Below are 10780 nucleotides of genomic sequence, written 5' to 3' on the forward strand. Positions count from 1 at the left end.
TTATTAATTATATGTATAATTATAAATTATATGCTTAATTTTAATTGTATGTATAAATATGACATTGCATGTTTAATTAATAATTATATATATAAATATGAAAATTGCATGTTTAATTATTAATTGTATGTAAAAATATGAAAATTGCATGCTTAATTATTAGTTATGTGTTATAAATATGAAAATTGCATGCTTAATTATTAATGGTATGAATTACATGCTTAATTTTAAGTTATATGTTATAAATATGAAAATTACATGTTTAATTAGTAGTTGTATGAATTACATACTTAATTGTTAGTTGTATGTAGAGATATATGTTACATGCTTAATTAGTAATTATATGTTGTGTATATGAATTATATGTGCATGTATATATTGTTTTTATTATTATGTGATATATAATGTACACATTTTAGGCACACATATGCCCTACACCGGGTATTATTGATACCATTTTTTGGATAGAAGGGATACTAGCCTCACTGGTCGTGGTCTTTGCCGCTTCTAAGTGTTGGTGATGTGGACCACTCATATTGTTACCTCTTATTATGAGTTAGCCGCTCGAACTGGTCTCCTATTTCTAACATCATAATATTTGGGCTTCTCTATTTGAGAGAGATGCAATATGAGCACCTTTATATGGAGTTTAGAACTTGCCAAGGGCGTCCATTGTATGTTAGAACCTTGTCTTAGGATGTTGTACTTGTGGTGAATTGTTGTGATGTGTATAATGTTTGTATTGTAATACATTGTTTGGAATGTTATCGTATAAAATAAAAATAATTAAAACATTGCATCCCTGAGGGAAAGTCTTGTTCCCTCACCAAGGAGATCGTTACAAAGATAAATAGGGCATTCCACTTTTGCCTTACGTTAGCCAAAACGATAGAAAATTATTTCAAAATATATATATATATATTTATTCAGTAATTATAATGATGGCTACAATGGGGGCTCATGACCCCGAAAAATAAATTCATATTCATTCATTCATGCATTATCCCATTTTGTATATAAGTAATTAATTTCTACGAATTTTAATTTAATAGCTGTATTTTACATTAAAGGAGAACCCATTTCAAAATTTAAAAAATGATGACCCCAAATAATTCTAGCAGCATATTGGCACCCGAAAAATCAATAAAATTAGAACTGTCAATAATTAATGTGAGTTTCTTGGCTGAACAAATTCTCAAAATTCTAGAAGAAATTAAGAAGCAATTTAGGGATAATTATGGGGAATTATTGGACCTTGTGTTAGTCCAAGTTCGTCCCCAAGACCTGGAAGTTATGCAAGTTATGATTCAGATCTGGAATCTCAAGCTTCGAGTATTTGAGTTCCCTAACCTTGATGTTGCTCCAACCATAGAAGAATATGAGACTCTTTTGGATTTTCCGATGGAGGGCAGATTAAAGCTATACCAGTTCACAAGGGGGCAAGTTGCTAACAAAGGTAGTATAGATGCTCTTATCGGTATGCGCCCAGAAGCTTCAGACTTTACCAAGCAAGGAGGAGCAAGTGGGTTGAAATGACACTTTCTAAAGAATCATATCTCCAAAATGGCTGATAAGAAGAATTGGGCCTTATTTCAACCCGCGTTTACTTTGGCTGTGTATGGACTAGTCCTATTTCCATTCATTTGTGACATGGTGGACCAAGCTGCTATGGATGTATTCAGCAAGTTCGTCCGCTTTAAAATCAACCCAGTGACAGCTATTCTGGCAGAGACATTCTTGTCATTCCAGCGGTACCAAGAGGGTATTCAGAGGAATGTTAGCAAGGTTCGAATCCGATGTTGCATCCAGCTCCTGCAAGTATGGATCCTGGCCCGTTTCAAGCATCACCGATACGGGTTAGGGTCTCGTTACCCATTAAGAAGGTTTCTCATTACTTACGTCGAGGACATGCCTTTGCTCAAATGGAAGTAATTATTCGAAGAGGTTACTCTGAGAAACTTTGCTGAAAAATGTTGTCTCTATGGTCGGCATCAACAAGTCATGTATTCATGTGGGGAGTTCCAGAATCTAGTATTGATGGGTCCCATAGGGTGTATCTCTTTCATACCAGCCTTGGTACTTGGCCAGCTGAAATGGGGAATGATTCCTGTATTCGAAAAGCAATTCGAGGGTCTTTAATTTTGGTATGAAGATGAGGGGGGCCCTCGAAAATAGTCCAGTCCATAAGGAAAGCTCTTAAAGACATTCATTTGTATAGGCAGCAAAAGTTGGGGGAACGCATAACTTTTTATTCTGATGAGTATAAGTCTTGGAGAGCCGACAGGATGGAAGGCATTAGCAGACCCTCACTAGTAATGTCGCCAATCAAGGGAGGCCCCACACCAGCGGAAGTCACACTTAAGGCAAACATCAAATTGCTAGAAGCTTGCCTTCAAGAATCCAGGGGTTAGAATGAGATGAAGGACATAGCCTTATAAAAATCGGGCAACACCTCCTCTATACTCAGGGAGGAAATCAAGATCCTAAAGAGAGATTATGTCGACTTGTGCTCAAATTCCGGTAAAATGGCTATAATGAGACAAAATCAGAGGATGGGGGAGGAAATAAGAGATGTGAAAGAAAGACTTGAAGCTCAGGGGCAAGCCTTGAAAAATAAGATAGAGACGGAAAAGATGACTAGACTGGATCTGGAGCAAGCCATGGCTACGATCAAAGATTATCAAAAGGCCTTGGATCAGTCCCACAGGAAGGAAGATGACTACAAAATATCATCAGAGCAAATGCAGGGAGAAGCTTTCGCCAAAGAAGCCCAACTAATGGATCAACTGAAGGAGTTGGTAGACTCGTATGAGCACCTAAAGGGGAATCAACATATATGGGATGACAATTGGAGGAATACTCTGGGAGAATTCAAAAGAGAAAAGATCAATGGAGAGAAAGATGCCACAATATCATTGAGGGGTTCAGGGATTTCGCAGATAATTGGTTAATAACATTCGAAGAGGCCCAACAGGAGTTCCATATGTATCCTGATACTGAGCTACGCCTAGCAATGAGAACTCTCTTTAGTAGCTGCACTCAGGTTTCCAAAAAGCTCAGACGTTGGAGGATGGAGTGTAACGAGGGATTCTAGTTAGGATTACATGGTTTGGTTTATTTGTTCTCATTTTTTATTTCTTGTTGAATAAAAGAAGGAATGGAGGAAATCGACATATGTGATTCCCCTTCCTTGAATGATGTTTTGATTCATAATAAATGGGGTGTTTTCCATAATGTCTCTCCCAGCCAAGTAAAACTCACAAAAACAATTGAAATAAAAAAGAAGAAGTACAAAAACAAAAAATGAAAAGTTCAAAGCCATTCAAAAGACACAACTTTGGTCTTCCAACATTCTAAAGATTGTTGTCAACTGTATACAAACTAAAAGACTACGCTCCTTAGTTAGCAGGATATGGGGGTTTATAACTTTCGGAGGGGTTTTATGCTGCTAGAATTAAAGGTGCAATCTTGGTATAAAAATTCTTTACTCTAAAGATTGTCATTAACCACATATTAAGCTAATGGACTATGCTCCTTAAGTCCTAACTGTGGGGGTCATACATATGAAACATGCAAAATGGTCTCTCGTATACAGTTTTCATTTATTATAGATCAGTATTTTAAAATAAATTGCATTCATTATACAGTTTATCAGCATTGCTCTGCAGCACCCCTACTACACCCGACTCCGAGCTAAACAAATGGTTGAATCTACAGACCTCAACTAGGACATCAGAGCTGAATTAGCTAGTATGAAAGAGCAAATGGCGGAGATGTTCCACATACTGAAAGCTCTCCAGATCAAGAAAGAAAAGAATGCCACTACCGGGCCACAACCCCATTTAGGGTCCATTAATCCTAGTCAGAGGCCTGGTACTAGCCAACCTCAAGAAGGACACGACACCAATACAAGACATCAAACTCAACGAGAGAACTTTAGTGATGATCCCGATTATGATCCCCTCGAGAGACATCTATAACTCAAAGGACTCCCCAAGGCTGTAATGCACCGAATACGGAAAAGGAGGAAGAGAAATGGAGTTCGATTAAAGAGAGGTTGAAAGCTATTGAAGGAGCCACTTGTCCAGACCTCAAGAATGCTTTCGAAATGTGCTTGGTGCCCGATGTGGTACTCCCACCCAACTTCAAAGTGCCTGAATTCTAAAAGTATAATGGGACCACTTGCCCCAAGAGTCATTTGCACATGTACGCTAGGAAGATGTCAGCGTACCATGACAATGATAAACTCTTGATTCATTGCTTTCAAGACAGTTTAGTTGGAACAGCTATGAGCTGGTATATCCGGCTGGAGAAAACTCAGATCCGGGCCTTCTTGGATCCATCCAATGCTTTCGTCAAACAATAAAAATATAATGAGGATGTCGCACCAGATAGAGCCCAGCTACAGAACATGGCTAAGAAATCATCATAGAGTCTCAGAGAGTATGTCCAGAGATGGTGATGACTAGCATCTTAGGTCCTTCTGAGGCTGGATGAAGAAGAACAATTGTCGATCTTCATCGACACCCTGCAAAGCCCATACTATGAACGTCTCATGGGTAACGTAACAACCAAATTTAATGACGTAATTAAAGTGGGAGAAAAGTTGGAATGAGGAATCAAAAGTGGGAAAATTTATGAAGAAGGTTCAGGCTCCGGAAAGAAGCCTGCTTTCATGAGGAAGAATGATGCAGAGACCCATTTCATTGCTGCAGAACCAAAGAGGTTCCAACCCCGAAACAATAACCAGAACAATTATTATGCGCCCTCTCGGTTTGCACAGAACCACATACAAAACCAAAGTCCAACACAAAACCGAATACCAACCCATAACCCACCAAATCAAAACAACAACACCTATCAACCCAGACAAGGTTACACCCAATATCCAAGAAATAACAACTACTATCAACAAGAGAGGAGGACACTAGTGTTTGATCGAATCCCAATTACATACACTGATTTGTTGGCCTATCTCCAAAGACAGGGGATGATCACACCAATCCCAAGAAAAATCCCTAAAAACCCCGGGCCCTGGTACAATGAAAATGTTTATTGCGCCTATCATTCTGGGGCAGTAGGACATTTGGTGGAAGATTGTAGGGCTTTCAAATTTAAGGTTCAAGACCTCATCAACGCCAAGCGAATTGATTTCAGGGAAACTAGACCCAACATAACTGGAAATCATCTACCCAACCATGGAAATCAGGAAGTAAATGCCATAGAAACAAAGAGCATGGTTGTAGTTATTGACAAGGTTGAAGACGTGAAGATGTCCATGGGGTACATCTTCCGTGAAATGTGCATGCAGGGTTTGGTAGAAGTTATTAGCTATGAAACAAACAACAATGATGCGAAGAGTTGTGAAATGCACGGACGTGCGGGTCACAGTTTGGAGGAATGCAAAGATTTCAAGTCGCTTCTTCAAATAATGATGGACTTGAAACTTATTGCCATCGGCAGAAAGTCCTCATGCTATGGGATTAATTTTATAGAGAAAATTCAAAAGGAAATACTTGTGTTCATACGCACGTATGAACCCTTCATAAATCCACCTGGGGGTGTTCAGACATATTTCTCTCAACGTCAATGGGAACCATTCATCCGGAAGATGGAGCCCGTGATAACAGGAGTAGGAAGCCCATTCTCGTATGAATCAGAGAAGGCAGTGCCTTGGGTGTACGAAGAAGAGCCAGTGATGAACCCTTCTATGGTTACCAACATTGCTGGAAATAGCAGGGTTAGGAGGACTGGATGTATATATGTTCCACCAGAGATAGAAAAGGGTCCATCTAGGGCCACTAAAGGTAAAGAAAAAATGCTAGAGCATGTAGAAGGGGATGTCGAGGTGGCATTACCTGAAGGCGTATCGAACGAAGAGGCATGTGAGTTCCTCAAATTTATCAAGAAAAGTGAATACAAAATCGTGGATCAACTTAATAAGACCCCATAAAGGATATCTTTGTTATCCTTACTCACGAGTTCTGAGGCCCACAGAAATGAGCTACTAAAAGTGTTGAATCAGGCTCACGTCAGCCATGACATTACAAATGACAAGTTGGGAGGGATAGTCAACAATATTGTGGCGGATAATTATATATCTTTTTGTGATCAAGAGATACCTTCTGAAGGCACCGAACATGTTCGTCCCCTGCATATTTCAGTGATGTGTAATGATTGTGTGATCGGAAAAGTCCTCCTGGATAATGGGTCATCGCTGAATGTTATGACGAAGAGAACTTTCTCCAGATTACCGGTGGATACTTCCTACTTGAGGGTTAGCTCAATGATTGTCAAAGGTTTTGACGGATCACATAGGGACGTGATGGGGGGATGGAGTTTCTCATCAAGATAGGGTCATGCATATTCAATATATTATTCCATGTGATGAACATCAATCCAATGTATAGTTGTTTGTTGGGCGTCCTTCGATTCATTGCCCAGGAGCAATACCGTCTACCTTGCATCAAAAAGTGAACTTCATAATGAATGGAAGGCTGATTACGGTTCCAAGAGAAAAGGATGTGATAGTGTCTCAGTTGTTTGATGCCCGCTACATTGAAGTGACTGAGGAAGCATTGGAAACATCATTCTAGGGTCTCAAGATCGCAAACACCACATTTTTATTGGAAGGTGGATCGTGGCCAAACCCACATCCGTCAGATGCTTCTCTCATTATGGCAAAAGTGATGATCCGCGAAGGATATCAACCCGGGAAAGGAGTAGGAAAGTATGGACAGGGCTGTAGGGAAATCATAATGCCCAAGGCCAATAAAGGTAGATATGGTTTGGGGTATAGACCTACACAGGAAGATAAGCTCTGAACCATAGAAGTAAGAAAAGGTGAGCGTCTGACTCGGCTAGGGCAATTTGGGCATGAGAATGTGGCAAGGCTTCTAATACCACATATCAATCAATGCTTTGTCAGTGGTGGTACCCGGTCCTCAGGAATGGTGGCCTCCATGGAAGAAGAAGGAATGAAGGAAGAGTCTAGGTTCGTGTACTAGTGTCCCCCAGGCACCTGCTTGAAGAATTGGCATGAATAGCCACATGCATCAGTTACTTTAGGATCAAAGTAATAATTTTATGAAGTTTTTTTTAGCCATGTCCAAGGCTATTAGACATTTTTCATTTTATGTTTTTTTCAATAATAAGGACTCATTTGTTTCAGTATTTCCATTCAAATCAATAAAGATCAATCTTTTCGATCATATTCATGTGTCTCTTTTGCATTTTTTCTCTATTACATGTTAAAATATCAGAGTAAAATAAAACTGAGAAAAAATAAATAAAATAAAAAAACCAAATCCATAGGGAGCTGACTTAGTCATCCTCACATTGTAGATCTGATAGCGACTCTGAAACTGAGGGCCATGCCAGTGAGTCCTCGCCTAGTCTTGGCCAACCGGTTCACCAAGTGGAAGATGACAGTGATGATGATGAATGGGAGGCCTCCCCCGAACTGCTCAGATTGGTAGAGCAAGAAGCTAAAGAGATTCAACCACACCAAGATCCTGTCGAGCTTGTCAACCTAGAATCCGAGGAAGATAATAAAGAGGTGAAGGTGGGCACCATAATGTATGGTAAGGAACGAGAACGCCTAGTTCAACTTCTACATGAATTTAAGGACGTCTTTTCTTGGTCGTACGAAGAAATGCCAGGGCTAGATCGAAGTATAGTAGAGCACAAACTACCGCTAATGCAAAACTCTAGGCCAATAAAGCATAAATTGCGAAGAATCAAGTCAGAGATCTCCCTAAGGGTCAAAGAGGAGGTAGAAAAATGGTTGACCGATGGGTTCGTTAAAGTTGCTGAATATCCAGATTGGGTAGCCAATGTGGTTGTTGTGCCAAAGAAGGGAGGAAAGTTGAGAATATGTGTTGACTACAGGGATCTCAACAAAGCTAGCCCGAAGGATAATTTTCTGGTGCCACATATAGATGTTTTGGTTGATAGCACCGCTGACCATGCCCTTTTCTCATTCATGGATGGGTATTCGGGGTATCATCAGATCAAAATGGCGCCAGAAGAGGTAAACAAAACCACGTTTATTACCCTATGGGGTACCTTTTGCTACCAAGTCATGTCGTTTGGATTAAAGAATGTCATGGCTACATATCAAAGAGCAATGGTTACTCTTTTCCATGACATGATGCACAAGGAGATAGAGATCTATGTGGACGACATTATCTGTAAGTCCAAGACATAAGGAGAACACGTAAACAACTTGAGGCGTTTGTTCGAGAGACTACGAAAGTATCACCTTAAGTTGAATCCAACCAAGTGTAGATTTGGAGTGAAATCAGGCCGAGTCTTAGGTTTCATAGTCAACCAGAAGGGTATCGAGGTGGATCCGGAAAAGGTGAAGGCCATAATCGAAATGTCAGCACCTCGAACAGAGAAGGAAGTCAGAGGATTCTTGGGAAGATTGAATTACATCTCCAGGTTCATCTTCCAACTAACTTCCACATGTGAACCTATATTCAAGCTCCTAAGAAAGAATCACGTGGTGAAGTGGAACAATGACTGTCAGTCAGCATTTGAAAAGATAAAGCAGTACTTGACAGAACCTCCAGTACTGATGCCTCCAGTTCCAGGGCGACCCTTGATTATATACCTCACTGTACTTGATGAATCAATGGGTTGCGTCTTGGGGCAACATTATGACAATGGAAGAAAGGAGCAAACCATATACTATTTGAGCAAGAAATTCACAGCTTGCGAGATAAAATACTCATTGTTAGAACGGACTTGTTGCGCTTTAGTTTGGGCCTCGCGCCGGCTAAGACAGTACATGTTGAGTCACACCACTTGGTTTGTATCAAAAATGGATCCTATGAAGTATATTTCCGAGAAGCCCATACTCACAGGAAGAATTGCTAAATGGCAGGTGTTGTTATCTGAATATGACATCGCCTATGTGAAACAAAAGGCGATAAAGGGAAGTGTTATTGCTGGCTACTTGGCCAACCAACCCTCAAATAAACTGGGGCATTTGGGGTATGAATTTCCAGATGAAGATATCATGGCCTTATCCGATGAATCAAGAGAGGAAGAAAAATGGACCCTAGTCTTTGATGGGGCCTCTAATGCATTTGGACATGGAGTAGGGGATGTTTTGGCATCTCCAATAGGGAAGTTCCTTCCTTTTACTGCTAGACTATGTTTCGACTGTACTAATAATGTGGCAGAATATGAGGCATGCATTTTGGGACTACAGGCCGCTATTGACTCAAAAGCCAAGATCCTATAAGTATTTGGGGATTCTGCTCTAGTAATCCATCAGATAAAAGGAGAATCAGAAACTCGGGACAGCAAATTGGTGCCTTATAGATACTACATCCTGAAATTGGTTAACCAGTTCGACCAAGTAGATTTCTATCACATCCCTAGGGAAGACAATAGGTTGGCTGATGCATTGGCAACCTTGTCCTCAATGTTCCATGTTGGTGGAGACATCTTACTACTCTTTCAGATAAAGGAAAATACTGAACCTGCTTATTGTAACGTAGTCGAAGAAGAACCCGATGGAAAACCATGGTATCACGACATAAGAGAGTCCTTAGGAAATCAAGCTTATCCTCCCAATGCTTCAGAAAACGACAAAAGAACACTCAGAAGACTAGCCACAAACCTCTTTTTGATTGGGGATGTCATTTACAAAAGGAATCATGATATGGTATTTCTCCGATGTCTGGAAGCCAAGGAAGCTCAAAAGGAAGAAGTGCATGAGGGAACTTTCGGAACCCATGCGAATGGACATGCTATGGCTAAGAAAATCATAAGAGCGGGTTATTTCTGGTTGATAATGAAGACCGACTGCTGCAACCATGTGAAGAAATGCCACAAGTGCCAGATATATGCGGATAACATCAACGCACCTCCGAATCCATTGAATGTCTTAACGTCACCTTGGCCATTTTCTATGTGGGGAATGGATGTCATTGGGCCCATAGAACCGAAAGCCTCTAATGGACATCGATCCATCCTAGTCGCTATAGATTACTTCACCAAGTGGGTGGAGGCAAATTCTAATGCTAGCGTGACCTGGAAAGTAGTCCTCAGGTTCATAAAAAGAGATTTAGTATGTCGATATGGGTTACCAGACCAGATCATCACTGATAATGTGACCAACCTGAATAACAAGATGATGACCGAGATGTGTGAAAAATTCAAAATAAAGCATCACACGTCCTCGCCATACAGACCCAAAATGAATGGAGCCATGGAAGCAGCCAATAAGAACATCAAAAAGATAGTCCATAAAATGGTTGTGACTTACAAGGACTGGCACGAAATGCTACCCTTCACCCTACATGGTTATCGTACTTCAGTCCGCACTTCTACAGGGGCTACTCCATACTCTTTGGTTTATGGTATGGAAGTTGTTCTTCCACTTGAGGTAGAGATCCCATCATTAAGAGTCTTAGCGGAGGCTGGTCTGAATGAGTCAGAATGGGTTCAAGCTAGACAAGATCAATTGAATATGATACATGGTCCAAGGCTAACTGCAATTTGTCATGGACAGTTGTACCAAAAAAGAATGATGAAGGCATATGCAAAGAAGGTCCGACCACGCCAATTCAGGAAAGGAGATTTGGTACTAAAGAAGATCTTGCCAATCCAGAAGGACAACCGAGGAAAGTGGGCTCCAAATTATGAGGGTCCCTATGTAATCAAGAAAGCTTTTTCTGGCGGAGCCCTAATCCTAACAGACATGGATGGGGAAGATCTACATCTCACCATAAATTCTCATGCGATGAAGAAGTATTATGCCTAG

The 10780-nt window shown here is 40.5% G+C and overlaps 1 pseudogene; it reads left to right on the top strand.

The window, feature by feature from the left end:
• Nucleotides 3765–10780, top strand: LOC109327799 (annotated as a pseudogene).

This window comes from Lupinus angustifolius, chromosome LG02 (assembly GCF_001865875.1).
Source record: "Lupinus angustifolius cultivar Tanjil chromosome LG02, LupAngTanjil_v1.0, whole genome shotgun sequence".
NCBI lineage: Eukaryota > Viridiplantae > Streptophyta > Magnoliopsida > Fabales > Fabaceae > Lupinus > Lupinus angustifolius.